The sequence below is a fragment of the Anabrus simplex genome, chromosome 1, assembly GCF_040414725.1.
Source record: "Anabrus simplex isolate iqAnaSimp1 chromosome 1, ASM4041472v1, whole genome shotgun sequence".
Taxonomy (NCBI): domain Eukaryota; kingdom Metazoa; phylum Arthropoda; class Insecta; order Orthoptera; family Tettigoniidae; genus Anabrus; species Anabrus simplex.
This window is the reverse complement of record NC_090265.1, coordinates 1,633,614,408-1,633,632,868: the sequence shown is the minus strand read 5'-3', so window position 1 is coordinate 1,633,632,868 and position 18,461 is coordinate 1,633,614,408. Positions and strand designations below refer to the sequence as shown.

At 38.5% G+C, this 18,461-nt stretch overlaps 1 protein-coding gene across 2 annotated transcripts in view; it reads right to left on the bottom strand.

The window, feature by feature from the left end:
• Positions 1 to 18,461, bottom strand: part of oys (oysgedart) — a 119,197-nt gene that overhangs the window by 62,477 nt on the left and 38,259 nt on the right. The window lies entirely within an intron of this gene.

Sequence of the window (18,461 nt, the reverse complement as noted above, 5' to 3'; positions counted from 1 at the left end):
TAAATAAGTATTGATAGGTGGAACATTTCTTGTCTGTACAGTGAATCCAATCAATACGTAAAACGAAACTTATAAATAATAATACTCAACTCTTACCTTCAAGATATCTCACGATATGTCATTACGCTCCTCAACTGTTCCAATATTGCGCTTTTTAGTATTTTTTTTCTTCACAATTGTTTCTTCTCTATGTCATATGTCTTAATAACTTCATTGATCTAACTTACGAAACTTTTGGAAGCACAGTGCCGATCTACTCTTCAAGAACTTTCTTCCTAATACATTTATATATTTGATCTGTGACTTTCTTCATAATTTTTGGATATATGGACAAGCAGTGCTAATTCCTAAAATTATACAGTGCCTCATGGACAGCAGCTGAAATCTTCAAGAATTTACTCCAAGCTATATTTAGATACGTATCTGATTCTGGACTTCTTCCCATACAGTGCTCTCTAACGCTTATGTCTTACTAACGTTCTTGATCCATGACTTTTTCATGATTGACACACAGTGCTGATCCTTAAAATTATACAGTGCCTTATAAACTGCAACTGATAAATACGTATTTGATTTTAGACTTTTTTCATAACATTGTGTTATAGTCCTTCATAAACTGCATCTAACAATATCATCTAAACTTCATACTTTTACCGATGCACCTTATTTGTGATTGACTATATTTCAACGCACAGTGCTTCCTAAAGATTTTAGTGCTTCACTATCAGCAACCTACAGAATTTTTTATACTTAGCAATTTATTTATCTGTGCATTGTTTTACACTTATTCGTGATTGGCTGATGATGACCAAAAATATTGGTTGAAATCAGTACCAGTTTTAATTAAACAGGAATGTAAACTTACATTTCTTATTTTAACAGTATTGAAAGGTTGAACCATTTTATGCTTTCTTTTAACTTGTTAGTGAACTCACTTCAATACGGAACAATATGAAATTCTTAACTCTTACTGGAGTAATGACAATATCTCTTGCCCCTAAAATAGCACAACATTCATGCACAATATGTGGGAGTGAACAGTGCATTACCATGCAAACATAGGTCAGATTTTGAACAGAAGTGAGTTCGTATGGGCAGAGTTACTCCTTTCCATATGCCATGTTTTTTCTGGAAAGGATGGCGCCAATGCAAAATTATTTAATAAGATAATCAGCAATGTGGGGAATTATATAGAAAGAAATAATATTGTAGCAGATGGTCTCAATTTATCAAATGTTAACTGGGAAGGCCTCCTGAAGGTATCACCATGTTTACGAAGGCAAAATACATTTTTCCGGGTGTCTTGGAGTCTTAAGTGTTCAAATGATCCTTAGAGCTATGCCGGTGGGAGCATATACTCCTGGTAGAGCCACCCAGGCTAGACAGGTCTAAGGTGATGATCCAGACTAACTGATACCCTGGTCTTCCAGGGTGGGGGTTGGGTGTAGGGTTAACTTCCCTACCTCGTAAAAAGAAAATTGTTACGGATACCTTAAGATGATCTAAAGTATAATTGGATAACGTGGTGATGACCTGGCGAGAAAAATGGCTGAATAGAAGGAAAACTGATATCATATTAGCAACTTGGAATGTGAGGACATCGAAGAGACCTGACAAGTTGAAGGAATTAAGGCATGAATTGGATAAATATGGAGTGAAGTTAGCAGCATTACAGAAACAAAGATGGAAGGAGCAAGGGATGATAGTGTCTGGACAACATATCCTGATGTACAGGGGAGAAGAAGGCGGCAGTAACCGCATAGGATGTCTCATACAAAAGTCTGTAAAGCAAATCGTGATTAACTTAACTGAAATCAATGGTGGGAATAGTAATAATAATGTTATTTTTACGTCCCACTAACTTCTTTTTTATTGTCTAGGAAATACTGAAGTCCCAGCATTTAGTCCCGCAGGAGTTCTTTTATGTGCTGGTAAACCTACCCACACGAGACTGACGTATTTGAGCACCAAATTCCAGCGGACTAAGCCAGGATTGAGCCTGCCGAGTTGGAGTCAGAAGGCCAGCGCCTCAACCACCCAAGCCACACAGTCCGGCACCAACGATAGGATGTGATCTTTAAGACTTCAGGAAAAATTCTTCAACGTTACAGTGTTCTCTGTGTGTGACCCTACAGAAGAGGCAGAGGAAGAGGAGAAAGATGCATTTTTCACCAAACTGGAGGAAGAAATCAACGAAGTTCAAAGACATGATGTGAAAATGATCCCTGGAGATCTAACTTCAAGGTGTATAAACACACAGTACGGAAAGAAAGCCTGCACAAAGTCGGTAACAATAATGGATTGAGACCAATTGACTTTGCGAGTGGGGAAACGTATGATAATCAAATGTACTTGGCATCCTCAGAAAAACATAATGAAGGAGATATGGATATCACCAAATGGAGTGACAATAAACCAAATAGACCATGTTATTATAGATAAGTGGCATGCATCAGACTTCATGGATGTTAGAAGCTGCAGAGGTGCTGATGGTGATCCAGACCACTCTCTTGTTAGAATCAAGTACAGACAAAAACTAGACTTGGCAAGAACTGAAAAAGTAAGAAACGCAAAGCACAATGTTTGAGGGCCGTAAAAATGAGGAACTGCAAGAGAAATACGAGGAAAAAGCAGAATCTCTGGAAATAAAAAAAGGAGTTATGGGAGACAGGAGAAGTGGTGAGTAAGTGGAAGAGAACAACTATCAGTGAAATTGCGGATGATACTTTGGGAAAGAAGGTACATTTAAAGAGAGCAGAATGGTTTTATGAGGAATGCTTAACACTCAAGAGAGGAATGAAGATAGGGAAAAAATGCTTCAAAGGAGGACAAGGCAAACAGTGGAAGAGTACAGGGAGAAGTGGAGAAGTGCAGATAAGATACGTAGATTTAAAAAAAAGGAGCTTCTGAAAGAAAGAGAATTGAAGAAATGGATGAAATGAAGGATAGAAATGAGGTACGAAAGTTCTATGAGAGAACAGAAGACCTTAAGAGATTATTTCAACCAAGAGCAATTTTCTGTAAGGACAAGGATGGAAACCTCATCGGCAACAAAAACAAAGGGCTCAAAAGAGGGCAGGAGTATTTTTACAAGTTACTCACTGGAAATAATGAGGATGATAGGGAGTGTTAGGCGGCGGTAAATAGCCTGACCCACTATAAGAACCAACAACTAAGGGCAAAGGAGTCCTTACACAAGGGAAGTGGGCCCTTCAGTGGAGGAAATGCTACTGAAACCCCATATCAACTGTAGTGTCTGCACTCCAGAGAAGCGGCTACAAAAGGCGTCTGTTCTCCATGTTAGGAGTGGCCTACAAGTTTCACCTGGCAGTAGCTCTAAAATGCCTTTGGGAGGGGAGAACTAATCGTAATAAAAGCATATATTATGGCAAGTGTACTGAAGCTTTGGAAAATGCTAGTGTGTTCCCCCCACACGTGACGTGCAAAATGCTAGGGTGCTCTCCACAAGCAATGACGCGCAGTTCTTGTAATGCTGGGAAAAATGTGAGAAATGGGTGACCAGCAATCAAATACATCAAGATAGCGACCATCAATGTAGTGACACTAAAAGGGAAAGTGGAAGAAATCGTAGATTTTATGGTTGACGAAGAATATACCATTGCTGGGAATCAGTGAGACCAAATAGAAAGGAAAATGTGAGAGGAAACCAAAGAAAGGATGCACCTTATACTACAGTGGAGGAAGAGAAGCCAAAAATGGTGTAGGTCTCATAATTACAAAAGACCTAAAGGAATACCTAGAATTGGTGGAAAATAAATGACAGGTTGATTAAGGTCAGACTGAGACTTGAAACTGGTGTTACAGATATAATTCAAGGGTATGCTCCACAAACAGGAAATACAGATACAGATCTAGAGGAATACCTAGAATATCTGGAAGGCCATATACAGGACAAACAAGTTGTGATCATAGGAGACATTAATGCCCAAGTAGGTCAGAAAAGAAAAGGAGATAAAGAGATTATAGGGCCATTTGGATATGGAAACAGAAACAAGGCTGGAGATAATTTGGTAGACTTTTGTAGAAGAAATGAGCTGATCATTGGTAACACATGGTTTCGAAAGAAAAACAGTCAGAAGATAAGATATAGTTGGGATAACAAAGTCAAAACTCTGATAGATTACATTTTGGTCGAGAAAGGTAACAGGAAAATGTTAGTAGATATAACAGCTCTCCCAAGTGAATCTTTTGAAGGAGATCACAGAGTTGTGATCACTAAGTTAAAGATGGGAAAGATACAAAAGATGACTGAGATTAGGCAGAGAAAGCTAGGGTGTGGAAATTGCAGGAGAAGGAAATAAATGAAGAGTTCCAGACACACATTAAAACAAGAATACCTGAGGAAGACATCGGAAGGGTCGAAGAACAATAGGCGTACTTTAAAACAGTCATGGTGGAGTCTGCAGAAAAACTCTGTGGAAGAGTATCAGGAAGGAAGAAAGATCAAGAAACACCCTGGTGGAATCACAGGGTAAAAGATACAGTTAAATGGAAGAAACAAGCTTGGAAAAGATGGCTGAGAAACAGAACAACAGAATGCAAAACAGAATACAGGCACTGCTAGAAGGAGTGTTGCAAGGTAATTCAAGAAGAGAAAAAGAAATGTTGACAAATATTCACTGAATCTCTGCAAGAAAATACAACCAGAAGCAAAAGGATATTACTGTATTCCAGTGGGTAAAATAGAAGAAAAATCCAGTTGAAGGTGCTAACTTCATTAAAAATGAACAGGAGAAATTATGACACAGAAGCAGGATATATATTGCAGAGGTGGGGAAAGTACTTAGAACAGCTTTACAACGGGCAAAATACCTCGGTATAATGCTACTCTTTTGTCGGAAATCACCCAGAACAATCAAGCTGCTTTTCTTTGGATTTTTTCCAGTTCTTGAATCAAATAATCCTGGTGAGGGTCCCATACAAAGTATTGTTCCAATGTATGGGACCCTCGCCAAGATTACTTGAACAAATCAGATGTAAGGCTACTTGATTCCTTGATTCAAGAACTGGAAAAATTCCAAAGAAAAGCAGCTTGATTTGTTCTGGGTGATTTCTGATAAAAGAGTAGCGTTACAAAAATGTTGCAGAGTTTGGGCTGGGAAGACTTGGGAGAAAGGAGACGAGCTGCTCGACTAAGTGGAATGTTATGAGATGTCAGGAGAGATAGCGTGGAATGACATTAGTAGACGAATAAGTTTCAGTGGTGTCTTTAGAAGTAAGAAAAATCACAATATGATAAAGTTGGAATTATTCAAGAGGACAAATTAGGGTAAATATTCGTTTATAGGAAGGGGAATTGGGGATTGGAATAAATTACCAAGGGAGATGTTCAATAAATTTCCAATTTCTTTGCAATCTTTTAAGGAATTGCTAGGAAAACAACATATAGGGAATCTGCCACCTGGGTGACTGCCCTAAATACAGATCAGTAGTGACTGAGTTATGAATTGAATTGAATAAATCGCAGAACCAGATTCAGTGCAGATGGAAGGTAAGGAAAATGAGGTGTCCATGGCAGAGATTGAGTGGGCCACTAAAAGAATGAAACGAGGCAAGGCAGCTGGAAATCATGAGGTCACCATAGAAATGATCATAGCAGTAGGAGCAGTTGGTCTACAGTGGTTGTATAGACTCTTCAGAGTGATCAGGAGAAAAAAGACTGTTCCAAAAAGAGTGGATGAAAGTGGTCATTATACCAATTTTCAAGAAAGGAGACAGGAGTCAATGTGAAAATTACAGAGGGGTGACACTGATACCTCATACAGCTAAGATCCTTGAAAGAATCTTGGATAAATGAATAAAAGACAGAGTAGAGGAAAAATTGGCAGAACACCAGTATGGATTCAGAAGAGGCAGGTCCACATTTACCATTGAATCATGGCTGAGAAACGATATAATGGATGCAGAAATTTTCTCAAGGCACTGGAGTGTGTATCGTAGGATAGGAATGGTGGGAGGGGGAGTGTTCATTCTGGTGAAAGAAGAATTTGTAAGCTACGAAAAAGTTAAAGATGAGACACATGAAATTCTAGGTGTAAGGCTCATTTCTAAAGATAATAGGCAACTTGATATATTTGGAGTGTACAGATCGGGAAAGGATAGCACTGACACGGATTCGGAATTATTTGATCGGATAGTCAGCTATGTGGGAAACGACATGGAAAGAAATGTGATTGTAGCGGGAGATCTGAATTTGCCAGATGGCAATTGGGAATGAAATGCGAACGACAGGAAGCATGACCAACAAATGGCAAATAAGTTAATATGGGAAGGACAGCTGATTCAGAAAGTGATGGAACCAACCAGAGGGAAAAATATCCTGGATGTCGTGCTGATAAAACCAGATGAGCTGTATAGGGAAACTGAAGTAATAGATGGTATTAGTGATCATGAAGCTATTTTTGTCGTACCTGTAGTTAAAAATAAATGTGATAGAAAGGAAGGTCTTAAAAGTAGGACTGTTACGCAGTACCATATCGCTGATAAAGCAGGCATGAGGCAGTTTCTAAATAGTAACTATGATCGGTGGAAAATGGTAAATAAAAATGTAAACAGACTCTGGGATGGGTTTAAAGAAATTGTTGAGGAATGCGAAAACAGGTTTGTACCTTTAAGGGTGGTAAGGAATGATAAAGACCCACCTTATTATAATAGAGAAATAAAGAGACTAAGAAGGAGGTGCAGACTGGAAAGAAATAGAGTTAGAAATGCCTGTGGAAGTAAGGAGAAATTGAAGGAACTTACCAGAAAATTGAATCTAGCAAAGAAGGCAGCTAAGGATAACATGATGGCAAGCATAATTGGCAGTCATACAAATTTTAGTGAAAAATGGAAGGGTATGTATAGGTATTTTAAGGCAGAAACAGGTTCCAAGAAGGACATTCCAGGAATAATTAATGAACAAGGGGAGTGTGTATGTGAGGATCTTCAAAAGGCAGAAGTATTCAGTCAGCAGTATGTAAAGATTGTTGGTTACAAGGATGATGTCGAGATAGTCTCCTCCTCTAAGGCCAAAGAAGTAATAAAATTTACATATGGTAACAATGACATTTACAATAAGATACAAAAGTTGAAAACTAGAAAAGCGGCTGGAATTGATCAGATTTCTGGGGATATACTAAAGACAATGGGTTGGGATATAGTACCATATCTGAAGTACTTATATGATTATTGTTTGTTCGGAGGAGCTATACCAGATGAATGGAGAGTTGCTATAGTAGCCCCTGTGTATAAAGGAAAGGGTGATAGACATAAAGCTGAAAATTACAGGCCAGTAAGTTTGACATGCATTGTATGTAAGCTTTGGGAAGGCATTCTTTCTGATTATATTAGACATGTTTGTGAAAATAATAATTGGTTCGATAGAAGGCAATTCGGTTTTAGGAAAAGTTATTCCACTGAAGCTCAACTTGTAGGATTCCAGCAAGATATAGCAGATATCATGGATTCTGGAGGTCAAATGGACTGTATCGCGATTGACCTGTCTAAAGCACTTGATAGGGTGGATCATGGGAGACTACTGGCAAAAATGAGTGCAATTGGACTAGACAAAAAAAGTGACTGAATGGGTTGCTATATTTCTAGAAAATAGATCTCAGAGAATTAGAGTAGGTGAAGCTTTATCTGACCCTGTAATAATTAAGAGGGGAATTCCTCAAGGCAGTATTATCGGACCTTTATGTTTTCTTATATATATAAATGATATGAGTAAAGGAGTGGAATTGGAGGTAAGGCTTTTTGCGGATGATGTTATTCTCTACAGAGTGATAAATAAGTTACAAGATTGTGAGCAACTGCAACGTGACCTCGAAAATGTTGTGAGATGGACAGCAGGCAATGGTATGTTGATAAACGGGGTTAAAAGTCAGGTTGAGAGTTTCACAAATAGGAAAAGTCCTCTCAGTTTTAATTACTGCGTTCATGGGGTGAAAGTTCCTTTTGGGGATCATTGTAAGTATCTAGGTGTTAATATAAGGAAAGATCTTCATTGGGGTAATCACATAAATGGGATTGTAAATAAGGGTACAGATCTCTGCACATGGTTATGAGGGTGTTTAGGGGTTGTAGTAAGGACATAAAGGAGAGTGCATATAAGTCTCTGGTAAGACCCCAACTAGAGTATGGTTCCAGTGTATGGGACCCTCACCAGGATTACCTGATTCAAGAACTGGAAAAAATCCAAAGAAAAGCAGCTCGATTTGTTCTGGGTGATTTCCGACAAAAGAGTAATGTTACAAAAATGTTGCAATGTTTGGGTTGGGAAGAATTGAGAGAAAGAAGAAGAGCTGCTCGACTAAGTGGTATGTTCCGAGCTGTCAACGGAGGGATGGCGTGGAATGACATAGTAGACGAATAAGTTTGAATGGCGTTTATAAAAGTAGGAAAGATCACAATATGAAGATAAAGTTGGAATTCAAGAGGACAAACTGGGGCAAATATTCATTTATAGGAAGGGGAGTTAGGGATTGGAATAACTTACCAAGGGAGATGTTCAATAAATTTCAAATTTCTTTGAAATCATTTAGGAAAAGGCTAGGAAAGCAACAGATAGGGAATCTGCCACCTGGGCGACTGCCCTAAATGCAGATCAGTATTGACTGATTGATTGATTGATTGATTGATTGATTGATTGACAGATAGATATTGATTGATCGTAGCCCTAACTGTTCCTGGGCTGATCAGTACCTAATATTTACATTGCAGCTAATGACGGACAGTTATTGGGAATATGGAAAGGACATGGTAGTAATGTTTCTAGATACTGAAAAGACATATGACAGTGTTCCAAGGAATTTTGTAGGTATGGAAAACATTGAAAAAGGCACAGACTGGGAATGAACAATGCAGATTGTAATAGTATTGTATCAAAATTGCAAAAGCTGTGTTAGAACCAAAGTGGGTCAAACTGAATGGTTCAGAGTTGAGACAGGCTTAAGACAGGGAAGTATATTGCCTCCCTCACTCTTCATTATCATCATGGATAGAATTCTACATAATATCAAGGAGAAGATGATGGGTGAGCAAGTAAAGTCTATGCTCTTTGCTGATGACATTGTAGTTCAGGGAGATAATGAAGAGGAAGTACAGACAAGCTGATTTATGGAATAAGGAAATAAGAAATTCTGGAGTGAATATTTACTATGAAAACCAAGACTTTGATCATGACAAGAAGTGACAGAAAATCCAGGGGAGTGATAAAAATAGGAAATGAACCTCTTGAAGTAGTGAAAATTTTTAAATATTTGGGCACCATGATGTCACAAGATGGAAATTTGGATGGAGAAACTGATTTAAGAATACAGCAGTCTGCAATTTCTACCAGTGGGTGAGACACATTATATGGAACAAAGATGTGCCAATGAAGTGCAAAAAGGTTTTATACTCATCCTGTTATAAACCTATACTGACCTCTGCTTCAGCAGCCTGGACGCTGATTAAGTGGAACCAAAGCAAGATACAAGTAGCTGAAATTAGGTTCTTGAGAAGTATACAGGTAAAGACAAGACGAGATAGAATACGAAATGAGGAAATAAGGAGAAGCGTGGGAGTGTGTAAACTTCAAAACGAGACTGATATAGCAAAGCTAAAATGGTTTGGACACAATCATTATGAGAATGCCAGGAGGGAGAATACCAAAGAGAACATTTGTGGATAGAGAGACTGCAAAGAAGTCTAGGAGATGGCCTAGAATGAAATGGAGGAGCTCTGTTGTGGATAGTATTGCAAATAGAAGAGTCGACAGCAATAAAGTACTAGAAGAGGAATGGTGGAAAGATCGAGTAAGGTGGAGGGCTTTGGTGCACTACCCTACCCTGAGAGAATCTGGAAAAGGGAATGGATGATGATGATAAAGAAGAAGGACAGCAATGACTTTGGGGAAGAAAGTGAATTGAATGAGGAGTCAGTACAGCAGCCAGATTTAGAAGAGGTCAAGATTGCAATTAAAGCATTAAAGAACAATAAAGCCCCAGGTGAAGACGGAACGGAGTCAAGAGTTGAGATATAGGGGAGAGAGAATAGATAAGACAGTTCATCTATCGATCTATCTATCTATCTATCTATCTATCTATAAAGTCAGGGAATAAGTCGCTACAATCTAGGCTATAAATAATAATAAATAATAATAAAAAATATAAATATATAAAATAACATGCCCTGACTAACTGACTCATCATCGACAAGCCGAAACTACTGGACATAAAGAAATTACATTTTGGGAATACATTTATATTAGTGTAGGTGCTCACTAAGGGAGGATTTTTGGATATTCCATCACTAAGAGGGGTGAAAAGCAGAGTGAGTTATTTAAATGAGCATATGTATATCTCAGATACTTAAAAGTTTACAGATGTAAAAATTGGTATTTGGATCTCTTTTAAAAATAAAGAAACACTTATTTGTTTTCGGAAAATCCCATTAAGTGGGGCAAAAAATGTGAAAATGGGGTTGAATACCTTTTTTGAGGATACTTATATCTCAGAAATTGAAGATGTTACAGGCATGAAAATTGGTATGTGGAATCTCCTTTAAAAATAAAAATAAAATTGTTTTTTTGTTTTTGGAAAATCCAATGAATGGGGGTGAACAGAGGTGACAAAGGGGTGAATTTTTAAAAAGACTAATCTACAGTATATCTCAGAAACTTAAATTGTTACACACATGAAAACTGGGATTTGGATTCTCCTTAAAATGTAAAGAAACACTCAGTTTTGGTAGGGGCAATCAACGTAACGGGGGGTGGGGGTGAAAACAGCGTTTAATTCTTTTCATGAGGATACTTATATCTCAAAAACTGAAGATGTTATGGACATGGAAATTTGTATTTGGAATCTTCTTTCAAAGTAAAGAGACATGTATTCTTTTGTTTTTGGAAAACCCACGTAACGAGGGGTGAATATTGAAAAATTAATTGAATTCTTTGTATGAGGGTACTTATATCTCAAAAAATAAAGATGCCACGGACGTGAAAATTGATATTTGAAAAGTCCTTTAATAATACAGGACCATGGATTGTTTATTTTCAGAAAAAACGGGAGTGAAAAAAGTGAATTATTTTTTATGAGGATACTTATATCTCAAAAACTGAAGATGTTACAGACGTGGAAATAGATATTTGGAATCTCTTTTAAAATAAACAAACATGTTTTTTATTCCGACTTGAGAGAAGGCTGTTTCTCAAATGTACAGTTTCATGTCGCCTGGTCATCTTAGACCCAAAAGGCAATACTACAAACGCGGTTTACAGAGTTTCTGGGCTAAATGAAACTGAATTTTTTGGCGAGTTTTAATACTTTAGGGATTTTTACATAATGTCTTAGTACAGTACCGAGGTATGATTACTTTTAACAAGTTACGAAATCCACACGAGCAAAGCCACAGTCAACTGCTAGTGAATTAGTAACGGAGGTTTGGATAAAGGAGGAAATTACCAACAACTGGACAGTAAGCAAAATTTATCCCATGCATAAGAAGGGAAATAAGACAGTATGTGGAAATTACCGAGGGATCACTTTGCTGGATGGAATTTACAAGGTTTTTGTTAAGATATTAGCCTCACGACAAATTTTGGATGGAGAGAATAATAGGGGATTAACAATTAGGCTTTAGGAATAATCGCTCTATACTGGACCAGATATTTATGGTATATTACAATTACTGGAGAAGTTTTATGAGTATGGCAAGCAACTTCATCAGCTGTACGTCTATTTTAAACAGGCATGTGACAAGTCTAGATAGAACTGGTTGTAACTTCGATTTGGTTCAACTTAATAACAGAGTATCGAAAGGTGGATCCTTCCTTCTATTTAATATTGTATAGTCTAGATAAAGCCAAAATTTACAAAATTATGAGAGTTTGGAATCCAAAGGAATTAAAGACAAGAGATACAGAGGGAGCAAGAGGAAGGACCACAGTAAGATTACAGTCATGGCTGACTGTGGTCAAATGACCTCTGCCATTGGGTGAAGATTATGCCAATGAAATGTCGTTCCCATAATTCAAGACATCGAGAAGTTATGACCAAATTAAGTGGTATAAAAAGACCTAAGAGAATGAGGCAATATCAAAGAATAAGCATATGAAATAAATCTCGCTGTCTTGAATTATGGGAGTGACATTTGATAGGAAAAATCTTCAGGCAATGGCAGAGTCCATTCGTGCCACCGCCAGCCATGATAAAATATGAGCATCAAAGAGAAATAACAACATGTTGAAATAGTTGAGATGTAGCGATGCAGTAATTATGAATCTGAACACTGAAAAGCATAGATTGCACCACTTATGCTTTAATATGAATAGGAAATAGAGGCCTAAAGCTGCTTTGCGGCTTCTAACATTTGCTTCTTCACAGACCAATGGTTTTGTCACTAGCCGGACCTAACAAATCCAGACCAATGGCTTTGTCACTAGCCAGACCTAACGTATCCAGACCGATGTAGCGAGACAGTAATAAATAGAAGCCTACAACTCCAGCTAAGGCTCCCCAGCGCAGAACCGCTGTTTAAGGTTCATTTGTCATTGCGGATGTAAGTCAGTTCAATTAGTTCCTGGTACCAACTTTAATTAGTTTCTAGTATGACGTACCAACAACTAAACTTAGTTCCTAATACTACCTAGCACCAAGTAACTTGAGCGATGAAGGGGAGGGCACTGATTGCACACGATGTTTAATTATTCTTTTCGTTGCTACGGTAATCAACAAGTTACTGTTGAAAATGGACGTTGGTGTTTGTGGACATTGCAATTAAGGTACATTCAATGCTGATATAAATGTTTCTTTTTTTCTATATCCTTTATGTGTGTGTTTGAATTAATTTTTCTAGTGACAGAGCCATTGGTCTTGATACGTTAGGTCCAGCTAGTGAGAAAATCATTGGTCTGGATTCGTTAGGTCCGGCTAGTGACAAAAGCATTGGTCTGTGAAGAAGCAAACGTTAGAAGCCGCAAAGCGGCTTTAGTCCTCTATTTCCTATTCATATTAAAGCATAAGTGGCGCAATCTATGCTTTTCAGTGTTCAGATTCGTAATTACTGCATCGCTACGTCCGAACTATTTCAACATGTTGTTATTTCTCTTTGGTGTTCATATTTAATAATGGCTGGCAGTGGCAGCATGAATGGACTCTGCCACTGCCTGAGGATTTTCCCTACCAAACATCACTCCCATAATTCAAGACACCGGGCGAGTTGGCCGTGCGCGTTGAGGCGCGCGGCTGTGAGCTTGCATCCGGGAGATAGTAGTTTCGAATCCCACTATCGGCAGCCCTGAAGATGGTTTTCCGTGGTTTCCCATTTTCACACCAGGCAAATACTGGGGTTGTACTTTAATTAAGGCCACGGCCGCTTCCTTCCAACTCCTAGGCCTTTCCTATCCCATCGTCGCCATAAGACCTATCTGTGTCGGAGCGACGTAAAGCCCCTAGCAAAAAAAAAAAAATAATTCAAGACAGCGAGATGTTATGATTGTCAATTATCTCATATGCTTATTCTTCGATATTGCCTCATTGTCTTAGCTCTTTTTATACCGCGTAAATTGGTCATAACTTATCGCAGTCTTGAATTATGGGAATGACATTTCATTGGCGTAATCTTCAACCAATGGCAGAGTCCATTCACCCACTGTCAGTCAAGATTACTATGTTAATTATCCTGGCGAGCCTTATCTGGAGTTATACCGCTCTCGGTAGAATAATGGTAACATTTTCACTATAAATTTACATGGGACAGCCTTTCTGAAATTTAACAAGATGTGAAAGTACAAATCTAACCTCTGAAATTAGTTATGCACACCACTGTATCTTGAGAAGGAGAAGTATCACATTTTATTTCAGTACACAGTATTAAAATTATGCAACTGTTTACTTCAGCCTTTATTTCGCGCATAGCGAGGAATCAATATGGGAGATGATCGATCGCATTCAATATAATGAACGCTGGAGTAAAATGTATGGATACTGATAACTGATAAAAACCAACACGCCCTAATTTGCCCGTAATAACGGATGAATCAGTAAAAGGGTTCTCATTGTAACCGACGGATACTGCGAGGATTAATAGAGGAATTTTTGAAGGTTATAATAGCAATGTCATTAAAACAGGGGTTCTCTTCTACTATAGCAGCCGTTTGGATGTGTATACAAATCCAAATACTCACTTTAGCCGTAAGTGCTTGTGCTTTAAATTCATCTTCTGCCTTGAATCATCCTTAGCAAGCTTATGACGTCTTTTTCATAGGTTCTTAATGTTCCATTACCAAAATGAATAGAAATAAATATTTGAGAATTTCATGAATTCCTCTATGCTAAATGCGGGTTTTGCCACATTGTGAATTACGTTAAATCAAATATAAAATTCCACTGCTCTTATGGGATAATTTTTGGGACTGCAAATTTCTTCCGTTTAATGCAGGTTTATGTTAAATCGCGGTCACGCAAAATCGGGGTTATACTGTATCTATGCTCAATAACAGCAGACAATAAAACCACCGTGGAAATATAGGAACAAATAAGTGTGAACCGATGCTTTTACACCTTGCAAAATATGTTTAAATCCAGAAATGCCAGCAAGAATAGACTAGGTAAACAATTGATAGAGAATCTACTACCTGGGTGACAGTCCTAAATACAGAATGACGGCTTATTGATTTTTACTTTAGGCCTTCAAACAGCTGACTCCACGACCTGGAACAATGCCTAGACACTGTGCTTAATCATAGCTGCCAACTTTACAAAAGCAAAAATCAAATCGTGGTATGAAAATCAGGAGAAATCAGGGAGATACAATTGGTCAAAACTGCTTATTCTACATGTCTTGTTGATATGAATTTACAACAAAAATTGGAATACATGAATATCTGTTATCATAGCCGGTACAGTAACAACGTATAAGACAAATGATAGGAAATTTAATAATATATAACTTTAGTTATGTATTATTTATTGATAGGGCCAATAATAACAAATATTTGAGAGTTACATTTTAGGCCTTCCCCTAAACTACCATTTCACTCAGCGTGAATAAAATTATTTATAGCCTAGATTGTAGCGACTTATTCCCCGACTTTATATACCGATTTTCATTAAATTCTCTTCAGCCGTTTTCTCATGATGAGAGTACATACATACATACGACAGAATTTACGGAAAATTAAAACTTTCATTTCCCCTTGTTACCGTGGTCACGACCGGTACAGAAATATCATTCTTTTTAAATTCTAAACAATGTACAGACAAAACTTTCATGTTATTTAGATTGAGATAAGTTAAAGTTAGTCAGAATTGTCTCCAAATGGCTCCTAAAATCTCTAGAAAAATCACTAGTCGTTATCATTGAAATCCTGTCACTAAATTACGAAAAGACTCCATATTTAGAGACTAGTTTCTAGAATCAACTAGACTGATGTGAACTGTAAGTGTGAACGAACACGAACATAGCACACAAGAACGAGAGATTGACAATCTATATACGCATCGCGATATACAGGTTTCAACAAACATCGCACATTTGCGCACATTTCTCGCATTAATAAACGTTGATATTTTGTTTGGAAGCGGCCAATTACACCACTGGCGTAAAAAAAGCTGAAATAGCGGGATTTGGAAACCAGATTTAAGTTCACCAAAAAATAAGCTAATATCGGGAGAAATAATAGAATAATGGGGAGGCGGGAAAAACTGTCGAAAATCGGGAGGCCCCCGCCTAAATCGGAAAAGTTGGCAGATATGCTTAATTAAGGACACAGCCGCTTGCTTCCCTTTCCTACCCTGTCGTTGCTGTAAGACCTATCTGCGTCGGTGCAATGTAAAGCCAATTGAAAAAAAAAAAATATATATATATTTTAAAAAAAGAGCAACTGTAATTTGTCTGTAAGTGGTCTTCTTCCACTAAAGGACTCTAGTAACAACTGTGACTCATACTTTATGAAAGAAGGGTTTATTTTACATGTTAAAATTTCAAACCATTCAACAAGATTAAGCCAAATTCCACTTTGAAATTTTAAATACAGTTAGGGCAATTAAAGGGTTTGTATGTTTGTAGATGAACTTTACACTTATCAGTTGTCCTAATTTTCAATACTTTAATGTCATCCATAGTGGATTAATTTACCTATTCCCAAAAATGTTTACTAGTAAATAAAAGTAGAATTCATCACTTTAAAAAATATATAAATTCATAATGTTGGGCTGATTTATGTACCTTAACTTACAAAAAATAGAGCAACAAACAGCAGTTCCCATGAAACATCACGTGATATAAACATCCCCATACTAGATGTTCACAGAGGTCTCGGAGAGGAATAGAGGATGGTTGCCTAGTTGTACTTCCTCTTAAAAGAATAATCACCACAACCACCACAAATGTCAGAGGATTCAACTCTCAATTTCACAGCTAACTTACGATACAGTTACATTCTTTTATCTATGAAGGGGATTGTCACTCGTCTGGTAGCCTGCACTGCAAGCCTGTCTCCTGCCAAGCACTTTGCTGTAATGCAGCCAAGCGTTTTCTCAGCACTGGGTCATTAGAGTACAGAAATTTCTACTTACCCATTTCACAGTTGGTGCTGAAAATTTTTTCCATTCACTGCTACACATTGCTGACACCACCTCCTGAAATTATTTACTTTGAGAAGTTCCTCAGCACTGATTGACTACTTCAGCTCTTATATAGTCTTTAAGCTCATTTATAACGTGATGGGTTCTTGCATACACCCTATTACTGAGAGTCCCTCATATATAAAAGTTGCACGGCCATACGTCTGTGCTTTGCGGAGGCCACACATTCCTACTTATAATCCTCATACCAAAAACTAGACAATTCTGTCATGGATACTTCGGCAATGCAAGCAGTGGTGCAATCTTCTTGAAAATAAGCTGACAAACGCTCTCCATAAGATAGTTGGTCACGAAATTTGTCTAGGATCTCATTCGCATAATGCTCACCTGTTAATTGTACCTTCGTAAATATAAGGCCTGATAATTCTGTGTCCATTAAGTGCACACCAGACCCTAATTTTTTCTCCGTACAAAATCTGGTTTCTCCTGACTATAATACCTATTATTTTGAGAATATATGTGCCCATGCACGTGAAACCACATCAGCAAAAATAATTTTGGATCAATTTTCCCCGAATTAACTCTCTCGAATATACAATTACAAAAATCTAACCTCTTATTGGGGTCACATTCCCTTAATCCTTGTACCATCCGAATAGCGTATGGCTTTAATTTAAGTAATTTTATTGCTCTATTAACAGAACTCCTACTTACTCCAGTTTTTTGTGCCAAACACCTAAGACTTTTTTGCAGGGTGTACTCTAGTCTCTCTCCAATCTCATCAAATTTCTCTTCTGTAAGACATGTCTCCTTTTACATTTTGTACTATCGTTTATTGAACCTGCCTCTTTTGAACATTTTAGCTAGATTTCTTATTGTACTGACACTAGGCACAGGTCTGTTTGCACATTTCTTACGGAATTTGCATCATGTTTTTGCATAAGACTAATTGTACTTTATGAAGGTATTATGTATATACACATACACTGACTGACAGAGCAAATGCAACACCAAGAAGGAGTGGTCAGAACTTTATGCCAATTGCAGGGCAGACTGACGTCACTGAGGTATGCTCATGATGTGAAATGCACCGCTGTGCTGCGCACGTAGCGAACGATAAATGGGATACGGCATTGGCGAATGGCCCACTTCGTACCGTGATTTCTCAGCCAACAGTCATTGTAGAACGTGTTGTCGTGTGCCACAGGACACGTGTATAGCTAAGAATGCCAGGCCGCCGTCAACGGAGGCATTTCCAGCAGACAGACGACTTTATGAGGGGTATGGTGATCGGGCTGAGAAGAGCAGGTTGGTCGCTTCGTCAAATCGCAGCCGATACCCATAGGGATGTGTCCATGGTGCAGCGCCTGTGGCGAAGATGGTTGGCGCAGGGACATGTGGCACGTGCGAGGGGTCCAGGCGCAGCCCGAGTGACGTCAGCACGCGAGGATCGGCGCATCCGCCGCCAAGCGGTGGCAGCCCCGCACGCCATGTCAACCGCCATTCTTCAGCATGTGCAAGACACCCTGGCTGTTCCAATATCGACCAGAACAATATCCCGTCGATTGCTTGAAGGAGGCCTGCACTCCCGGCGTCCGCTCAGAAGACTACCATTGACTCCACAGCATAGACATGCACGCCTGGCATGGTGCCGGGCTAGAGCGACTTGGATGAGGGAATGGCGGAACGACGTGTTCTCCGACGAGTCACGCTTCTGTTCTGTCAGTGATAGTCACCGCAGACGAGTGTGGCGTCGGCGTGGAGAAAGGTCAAATCCGGCAGTAACTGCGGAGCGCCCTACCGCTAGACAACGCGGCATCATGGTTTGGGGCGCTATTGCGTATGATTCCACGTCATCTCTAGTGCGTATTCAAGGCACGTTAAATG